Genomic DNA, 10,125 nt, shown 5'->3' with positions numbered 1-10,125 from the left:
ATAAAAATTCAATTTTTCAAATTTCAATCACGTAATTTATTTAAAAACCGGCACTACACCGACCAATTGGTCCCATAGTGCGATAACTCTCTTCGATTGCTCACCTGTTCGCGCAGTCATCGCGCTTTTCGCGGTGAGCAAAGGTGCGTGAGTGTGTGTCGCAGCTTGCATTATAGGGCACTTTACGCCACCCCGGACACACTCACACAAGCTCACCCTTCTGTAGGGTGGTACGTACGGGCCTCCAAAGTGTTTCGTTCCATTCTCGAAGCCCGTTGCATATCGCGGTGCGAAATAAACACGCACCACATTCGGACGCGCTGAGTTGTAAGCAAAGTTTGGTGAAAAACAATAAGCTATTTTACGGTGGAAAAGTGGTTAGTTTCTGCGTTCTACGATTTGGTGCTGTAGTTGCTCGGTCAATCCCGTGACACTTGCGAGAATGTGGACCCGAACAACGACGATCGCGTTCTACTCCCTGTGCTCATCGAACCCGGACCGGAAGTAACGTGACTAGGGGTGGATGCTGTTACTAATGCTGCCAATGGGAGTACGTCAAGCGTGAAAAGGCACCATCCGTCGAACACACCTTTTCCTTCCGGCACCGACCAAACCCCCGTCGGTGGCAACAGATTTTTCAGAACGACAGCAGGTTCATTTAGGCTTTTGTTGATTTGTGTGTGTGTGTGTGTCGACAGTTTGGCATTGTGAATGCGTCCAGAAAAGGTGCGTGAAGCGTCATCCCTTCGAGTACCGTACCTGACGGCGGTTGCCAATACTCAGGTGCAGAGAAAGAGAAGGTGAAAGCCTACGGACCGTGGCGGAATGAAAGAGTGATGTGCGATGCCATTGCTATCGCGGTTACCGGCCGATACTGCCGGCCGTGTTGTGTGTGCGTAAACGCGCGTTTCGTGAGCGGTGGTGAGAATGTCGGAGAGAGGTTGAGCGTGAAAAATGGTTACTGATACTGCTACACCGTGTGTGAGCTGGAAGTGCATTTCGAGCTATGTGGAGCTACCAACATATGCCAGTTTGAGGGACGAAGAATATCTGCTGCCTGTTACCCATTTACAGTAAAGGAAGACGCTTTGTGCTATTTTACGTGGCTGTCAAATTGTTGCTGTGTTGTTGTCAACAACAATCAACAACAACGCCCCGGAGAATGGGTAGAACTGTCAAAACTGCATCGGCGAGAGAGCGAACGATCGCGGACGTGTGACGCGACGAGAGATAACTCAGTTTTCCACCGTTTCGCGAGAGCCGCGAGGGTTCAGTGGCCACCTGTGAGACTGTGTTGGAAGACGGCAACGGCCAGTCGGAGTAATACCTTTGATGCGTACGCAGGCTCTAGTAACGGTAACGGCAGCAGCAGTGTGGATTGTGCTAGACACCGGAAAAGTGTACGTGTCGTTTTTCCTTTCCCCGAAGCAAAAGAAAACTGTCCATTCGCGATGGCAGTTACGGCTGATAGTGTGGTGTGAAATGTGGTGTAGCATCGATTGAAGATTTTCCTCCCGGTGAAAAAGAAAAATTGCCCATTCGAACCTGTACAACGATTTGTGTAATCAATAGACACCACACCGAGTGCGCTAATTGCACGCCCGGTACGGTTCGTCTGTTCCCGAAAGATCATTCTTGCGTGATCAGGTGACGAGCGTGTGTGTGTGTGTGCGCGCGATCGTGTGTGCTTGTGGTTCGAGGTTGTGTTATTTCGTCCATCATCCGTACTGCTCCCGTAATACACACACTGAAGGTGATGATCGCGATGATGATGATGATCATGCGATGAGATCGTCTGCTAGTTGCGTCATTAACCTGTGATGAAAAGCTGTGTGTTAGTAGTGTGCGTGTGTGCTAGCTGTGTGTATGTTAATTTCTTTTTTCGTTTGTGGAACAATTTTCTTCTCTTCTCTGCATACATTCACTACCTAAGGAATTCATTATTGGTAGAATTTTAATCCATGTCCAGCGCGATAACAGTGGACTGCTGACATTGAGCTGTTTAAACATTTTTTCCATACGTACATACCAAACATGTATTTCTTTTTTCTTCTTCCCGAAGAATGAAAACCGAAAAAAAAGCCTTAAGGTGTTATTCCCTCGCACACGTTTCCCGTGGTCGAACGAAAAGCTGAACAAGGCAGAATGAAAAGAAATGAAATTTTTATTCAAATCAAGAGAGAATCGAAGTAAAAGAAACAGGTCACCGAGAAGTGTGTTCCTGCTTTGGGAACGTGGGTTTCTTTTTTCTCTAGCACCACGGGCACTTCGGATCCCGATTTCCCTTCGATCTTCGATCCTCGTACCCTGCCTGGTGCGGCGTTGCAACCTTTCTCTGCCGTACACAAAACACATTCACACACACACAGGCATATGGAAGCAGCAGCACAACACACAACCACAACACGGGGTTCGTCTTCTGCCCCGCCGAAGAAGTCTTCCGTATGCGCGGTGACTGCACCGTTCGATTCTGAAGCGACGAACCGACGTTCGTTCGTTCGTTCGCTCGCTCTGGCTAGAAACGATCGAACCGGTTCCACGGTGAGGAAGGAAATGTGATGTGTGGGGGGGGGGGGAGGACCGGGGAGGAGGGTGGAATGAAGCTGCATATCGAAGAAGGTGTTCCGTGCCAGCGTAATTAACGGCAGTTTTCGCCCGCCGAAGCAGCAAAACCCTGGACAGAACGAGCAGACCAGCACCATCCACGGGCGCATCATTCCCGGGCTGGCCGGCAGGTTGCCCCGGTTAAATCGTAAGACCAACGTAAGGAAGAGGAAGAACGCCCTAGGGAAGCTGCTTCAAGCCCGATCGGAACGAAGCACGCAAGATCTGGTCAAGATTTCCCCGTGCTCTGTGCGTGTGTTTGTGAGTGTGCTGCTTTTGTCCGGTCCCGGTCCCGGTGAAGAATGCTAGTAACTGCGATCGGATATTGGGGAGGTGAATTTCGAACGGGTGAAGAATTTTTCCACCATCGTATGTGTGTGTGTTTGTGCCGATGTATGCAAGCTGGTGTGTGTGTGTGGTAGCGCAATGTGTGTTTTTGTTTCATTTTTATCACTATTTTCTAACAGCCGTGTGGTAGCAGCAGGCCGATTTTTTTTTCTATGTTGCAGAGAATAGAGCGCGGAAAAGCGAGCGTTAAGAAAAACCGGTGAGGGGGAAGAAGAAGAAAATTCCACACCGATCGCGATCGCGGATTCGAAGAACGTCTGTTTATGAGTGAGTGAGTGTAATTGTCTGCCACAGTTTTTTGAGTGAGTGAGTTTAGTGCCTGTAAGTGTGTGTGGAATCGATAGTAATGGCGATGGAAATTAGGAAGTGATTTTGAGAAAAAATAACATAAAGAAATCCTATCGCAAATAGCATGATAACATATCATCTGCAGTGGTAAAAAAGGAAGCAAGAATTAGTGTTTCAAGAGTGGTTTGCTTGGTCACTTAAATCAGTGCAATCGGTTTAATCAAAATTACGTTAAAGAAGATTGAGTCATTGCGAGCATTCCTGGATACTGATTTCATTGAAGCAAAAATACTGATTTGAGCTCAAGGTGAGTATATGCTGGTTCATTTCTTACTTCTATTTAATTCCAATCTATACAAACCTTAAGTAAACTAATTCCCAACGAAAAAATCCACTGCGACAAAACAATGGACAAGTTGTAAACGTTTTACCCGATTTCATAACCGCGCGGCGTGACACGTTTTGTTGCAAATTGTAAATGCGTTCGCGATCGGTTTCTGTTGGAACACCATCATGAAAACGAAAACCGCACCGCACCTAACATGCACTAAACTCCCCCTGTTGTGTGACACACGCTCCGGATAGCATGGTTTTGGTCACCCTCGTACCATTTTTTTGTTGTTTCTATTAAACAAAAAAAGATAATTTTACATTTGGCCTCAGGTAGCCTGATGCCCCCGCCATCACTCCGCAAGCACCCAGCATTTACTGCCAAACGCGATCGGTCACGGTAGAGAAGGTTCATGAATATCCAGCAACAAAAGCACGGACACTTACACTACCATACGGCACCGTTCGCGTACCGTGTCTAAGTTTGGTCGAGCTTGAGAGCGCGCCACCAGGTTGGAAAAAGGTGGCTGTAACAATACAATTTCATTCCGAAACCGTGCACAGCACAGCACGGCAGCTATGTGGATGGTAGCTGAGAGTAGTGTGTGTGTGTGAGAGAGAGAGAGAGAGAGAGAGAGAGAGAGAGAAAGAGCTGGAAAAATCGCCCTGTAATGTTGCAGATAGAATAGAAACAAAGCGGGATGGGAGGCTGTGGAGAAATTGGTGCGAAGGAGGGTTTGGGGGGCGAAAAAAAAGTGAAGGATGATGGTGGTAACATTGGGGGTAAAAAAGAATGAACAAAAAAACCTGTCTCCAAAAACAAAACAACGACAAAAACAAACAACGTCGTCGTGGTCGTGCTTTTTTTGTTTGGTAGTTAAAAGATCTGTTTGCTGAAAAACTGCTGCAGTTAAACAGTTGGTTTGGGGGTTGAATGGTAATTGCAAAACATTTACTTTAATGTGCTCTAAACAAAAACAGAGGGAAAACAGGGGAAAAGTGATTTAAATCCTTATGTAAATGGTTGTCTAAAGAAGTTTTAGAAGAGGCTTTTCCCGATAGGCTTTAAGTACAAATTGTGGAATAAAGGTTCGTCTCTTGTTCAAAATCAAAGGACTTAATCTTCCTTTCTTTCGCTTTAAACACACCAACCAGCGATTTGCGCCAATGTATCAAATTCATTCCACCCCAAAACTGGTAAGACTTATCGCGTGTGTGCTATTGTGGTTGTGTAGCTCGATATCGGTTACAATGGCATTCTAATGTGTTCCCATGTATGTTCGAGAACCCCAACGTTCGATGGAAATGATTAGCATTTTTACATACCATCTAAACAGAAACAGAACTGGGGGAGGCCATTTTCTACTGCCAGTGCTATGCTTTTGAAGGTCTGTGGTTGTGTCTGCTGGACTACAGAGTTTCGGGAATGCAAGTGGAAACCTTTGCACCAGTGTCAGGTGAATTCTTATGACTTGCCCTTCCGATAGGGAATTCTGTAAAGCGATATACGTATGGAAGTGTCTGCAGTTGTATTGACTACCTGCTGGCAAGGTTGTGGCTTATAGGTTATGAGTACGTTCGAGGGTAACAAAACCTTTTCTATGCGAGAGATTAGTGATAGTGAAGTCGGTTGGCTTCTTAAGCATAACTTTAAATCGTTGTTGAAATTTTATATAATTTTGATTTGATATACCTTCATTCAACAAAACTAAAATTAAACGGGATTTCCTGTTAGCGAATTATTTATGCATTTCTTCACCCCTCCTATTTAACGCAATAAAAGAATGAATGATTAGACGCTCAGGAAAATCTACAATGTTGATGGAACACGTTTCGATTAGAGGAATGTGAATCGCTAAAGTTAAGCAAACTTTCACACTCTCCTTTCGAATCGGCCGCGATCGATCGAATTGTCTCGCGGGTTGATTGATGGCAAAGGACCGGTTGCTAAATGATAAAATATTCCATCCGTACACCACATGTGCATGGGGCCTTCCACACAATAAAAAAACAGGCACGCCACCGCAAGCCAAACGGGCAGGCTCGTACTAGTCCGTGGCACACCTTCTAGAAGACTTTGCTGACTCTGGTGGTGGTTAATCGATCAAAAGTAAATATACAAACACCAAACAAAAAAAAACTCCATCATTGTGTTCAAACGTTGTGTGACTCGAAACCTGATTCGAGCATGGTGAAATTTCTTTCCGTTCCGTTTTCCGTGGAGAAAAAGGTTCGAAGCTGCTGAGCGTTGAAAAAACTCTCCGATATCTAATCCACCAAACGCAGAAATGCCTGCCCGTAGCTGCCCGTTGCTGTCGCGGGAGAATATGTAATGGGTGGAGTTTCGTGTGGAATGTAAATAGTAATAAAAAAGTAAACGTGTTTTGGGTGAAGAAGATTCCTGCCCGATCCGTTCGGTCACATTCCGTGAAGATCCGGGCTTGCATGTGCGTGTGCGTCGGTGTGTTTATATTCCGGTTTTTGGTGTCGCTTTTGGCGTTGAATTGCATTCATTCTCTGGACGTTGGAATGTTTGTGGCTGCCTAAACTTTATGCATCAAGAAAGCTGTGGCTATAGGAATTTTAAAACAATTTCCATGAATCATCAACACTAGAAAAAATAAACAAATATTTATTGGATGAAAGGCAACGAGATTCCTTGTCTGTTACAACCCTTGACATTCAGATGGCGCTACTCGTTTAAGTACTTTACTAGAAATGATACGAAATCTCCTGTCCATATGTTTCAAAGAAAGTTCTGTTTTTAATGCAAACTTATCTTCTAGTTAACTTTGTGATAGCCAAAACCTTGACATTGCTGATCAAATCCTTATCTTGAGAGTATCTTCCGCTATTAAGCTTAGAGAGTATCGAGATGAGGTGGAACTGGATTCTACAGCAGTTTTTCAACAACTTTCAAGGATAAGTAAAATCTTTTCAAAGGTTTGTCTGGTTATTGCTAAAGATTCATTGTTTTGTGCCAGACGCCAGGTGCCAGCATTGCCAGATAATTTCCCTCTATTTTACCTTGGCATGTGTTCTAGAATTTTTAGGAATATTTGAATTATTCTAGCTCGCTCTGTTGTAAGGTCTTGTGGCATTAGAACACTATAGTGTTTTTGCTTGGCATTGATTTGTCCAAATTTTACGGCTGATCAGAAATCAAGCATGAAGTAAAGGCCGTATGATACCTTGCTGCAGAAAATTGATAACCATTGATGTCTTGAGTTGGCAATAGATTAATATTAGCTATCTCACATTTATTAACATGCTTTTATCTCAACCTTTTATGATCACGGCGAAAGGTGTTAAAAATCTTTGGAATTTCGAATCTATTCCCTAAGACTCAAATATCCATTAGTTTGCTAAATAAATTGTTGAAATTCCTTTTCTTAAGTATCTCGGTTTCATCTTGCTGCATTCTTTTCAACAATAATCCCTTTAAAAACCCCAGTAAGTGTCCCTGGCAAACAGGAAAGCAAACACTGCCTCAGAAAGCTTTCCATATTCCTCTACCCTCTACGATACTGCTCGCAGTATGAGTCTGCGCGTTGTTTGGAATCCGGAAAACCGTTACGCGATCTACTGCAAAACCAAACAACAACAAAAACAGGGGAAGGAATGGGAAAGAAAAACTCGCGGGCCTATGTGTGACTTCAATTTGATGGGGCTGGATGAAGTTTCGGGAACGCTCTCCTCCTCCTCCTGCTTCAGGGTGCTTGACGATTAGCGGGATAGCTTCGTACGACAGGTTGTTTTCTTTGCCTGGGCCGACGTTCTCTGGCTTGCTTTTCCCCACCACTGGTCCAGACCACCAGAGTAAGAATTTGATCATCATCACCGTATCAGATGCTCTCATCTTTATTACACAGGTTGCACCGTCGATGCAGCTCGATGTTTTTAGCACCCAGAGCTTTAGATAATCTCCCCCAAAAAAGTAAGGTGGGTTTGCTGTGGCGTAGGAAAAGGTGTGAAATTTATTTATGTACACAGATTTTTAGCACCTCGTGTGACATATATGGCACCAGAGTGTTGCATTGCAGAGGGAGTCTGTATGAAAAAAACGGTTCAAAATTCGAGATGCGGCTTTGGTTTCATAAGCGTATTTTCGACAACAAGTGATGATTGAACGGTGGCATGACACACAAGGTTCGCTAAATATAAGCATGACTTAAGCATCTTTTCTTTGAGGGGAACAAAAAATGTACAGCAAGGCAGGGAAATAATAACGATAAATCTTTGCCCTCCCTCTCTCTCACGCGCGATTTTTCCGGGTTTCCACAAAGTAAAAACCCTTTTCTGGCGGTGCAATTGCATCGCCGGCCGGGGCGGGGGGACCAATTTTGCAGTTGCGTAAGGTGTGTGCATTATTAAGTTATTACATTTTACTCTCTCAAGAAAATGAGCCCCCTTTTTTCTCTGTTGGGGTTTGTGCGTGGTTTATCACCCCAAACGCCCCATACTTGTGATATGTCCTATTGTGTGTATGCACGCGCGTAACTTGCCGCCCCGAAAAGAGTGAACAAAGTTTTTTTCATGGGAACAAACAGCAGCGGAAAGATTCGCTTTCCAGCTGTTTGTTTACCTAATTTTATTGATGTGAAAATATAAGAAGTAAGAAGAAAAAGGGAGTAGGGAAAAAAAAACAAAACAAACGCAAAGAAGAAGCATCAAAAGTAACAATCAAATAGTGCGGCGGTAAAGCAAGACCAAGTTAAAGCAAAGCGGAAATGATCATCACACCTCAGCCGACGATGCTATCGCTTAATGTGGTTGGTGAAGATTGTAACCGTTGTTGGGGCGACTACAACCCCGGGTGTGCCACAGTTTCTCACTTTTCACCGAATTATGTTACCGGGAAGTTTTTCGGTGCTATAATCATACTGCCGCATTGGAGATTATCGGACAAAAATGGTTAAAGAACTGTTCGCAATGCTAGGTTAGAAGAGTGAGAGGGCGAGTGAGAAGCGACAACGAATAAGACGGAAGTGTTTCCATGTTTTTAGCCGAAGCACGCAGCAAACAATGGGCCCACCGTTTCTCACCTTTGCCGACCGCTGTCGGGAGATGGCTTAATATTATCATACAATAAACAAAAGTGAATTAGTGCAATCGTTGTAGTGCATCGGATCGGTGAGCGTGTGTGTGTGTGAGAGGTTTCAGTTGCGTGACCTCTTCTCGTAGGGTAAGGAAAAGACGTGGATTACTCTCTTCTTGGCACGATACACTTCCTACTACCTTGTTCGGTGCAGTTCGGTTTTTTGGGTGAAGTTTTCATTTGTCCGTCTATATTAGTCGAACGATGCACTTTGCCTCCGCTTTGTTTTGTTCCCTTTTTTTGTATGTGTGGTTGAAGTGAGGTCGTGTTGTTTATAATAGAATAACAAATGAGCAATAAATTATTCAAACTCAACCCCGGTGGAATGGAGTTGGACATTTGGCGAACTGTTGCTGTGTGCCCGGTGCCATTTATAACGCAAAAGAAACAGGCTTAGCCAGCGATCATAAGTCGAGGAAAGTGCCGGGAGCTTTTGTTTTTGATTTTGTTTGTCGTGGGTTGCTTATGGAGCTTTAAAGTGGATTAATTTTTGCACGATTTTGTCTCCCACCGAGTGAACACCCTTTTTTTTTTGGTTGCTATTTACTCTACAATAGAAATCGGTCGATATAGCGTGCAATCGGGTGGTTGGTCGGGCCGCTCGTGTGACAAAATGTCGCGATCGATCCGTTTTCACCGTTTGGCTGTTGATCGAGCTAATCGGATCCGTGATCGGGGCGAAAGTTGTCTCGAAAGCCAATTAGCTCGGAATGGATCCGTTCGCCGTTCGGGACTGCGGTTGAGATTAAGAGCTATAAGCGGCCGACAGTTTTTGAAACCGGGTCGGTGTACCGGGCGAAACGAAGAATGAATGTTCATGTGTGATGTGAGCATTTTTAGGGGTGACAGTGTGTAGTTGATGATGGATTTTTGAGGATGATTGAAAAGGAATTGGCGGTGTTTAAGAGAGGATAGAAATCGTGACAACTGGATACGATTTCCAAAAAAAAAAAAAAATACTGTCGAGTTCTTTTTGTGGGTCATGTTTGTTTTTTTTTGCCATGGGTATCGTTTTACAGGACATTGCGGGATGTGATGATTTTATTTCACAGATCGTGGACTTTAGTTGCAAAATTATCGTTAAATTCTCATCATTCTAGAAGATCAAAAAGTTGAAATAATAATTAATTTTATATCATGATACATTTTTGTAACTTGACCTCTTTCTCTGATTGCTAAATTGCTGATATAGTTAAAATAAACGTCTGAATAAATCAATAAACGATAACTTAAAACCAATGGATATCAAACCCACATGCTTATTTGTAAGCTTTTCTTATGCCACTATAAATAATCATGCGGCTGGTCGGTAGCTGAGGCGATAACGGCGCGTTCTTCACGCGGCAAGACCGAGGCTCAAACCCCTTCCAGATCCCCTCTCCGCCTGCAGGGCTGATTACTTTGCTACGGGAAAAATCAGGTCATAGAAATGGCTGACTGAGTCCTCTCGAGGTTGT

At 44.1% G+C, this 10,125-nt stretch overlaps 1 protein-coding gene across 8 annotated transcripts in view; it reads left to right on the top strand.

Annotated features, from left to right (window-relative positions):
- The first annotated feature begins 112 nt into the window (after window positions 1–112).
- LOC118509291 (myosin-VIIa) overlaps window positions 113–10,125 on the top strand; it is a 37,861-nt gene continuing 27,848 nt past the window's right edge. The window contains exons 1-2 of one of the 8 annotated variants that reach the window (XM_036049715.1): window positions 113–327; window positions 3,086–3,547. The gene's annotated coding sequence lies outside the window, so the exon portion shown is untranslated. Of the gene's footprint in view, window positions 378–1,103; window positions 1,401–3,071; window positions 3,548–10,125 lie in introns of those variants that run through there. The other 7 variants (XM_036049709.1, XM_036049712.1, XM_036049714.1 and 4 more) reach the window with 7 other exon arrangements.

Source organism: Anopheles stephensi, chromosome 3 (genome assembly GCF_013141755.1).
Source record: "Anopheles stephensi strain Indian chromosome 3, UCI_ANSTEP_V1.0, whole genome shotgun sequence".
NCBI classification, from domain to species: domain Eukaryota; kingdom Metazoa; phylum Arthropoda; class Insecta; order Diptera; family Culicidae; genus Anopheles; species Anopheles stephensi.
The sequence above is the reverse complement of the archived record's forward strand: the minus strand, read 5'-3'. Positions and strand labels throughout refer to the sequence as shown.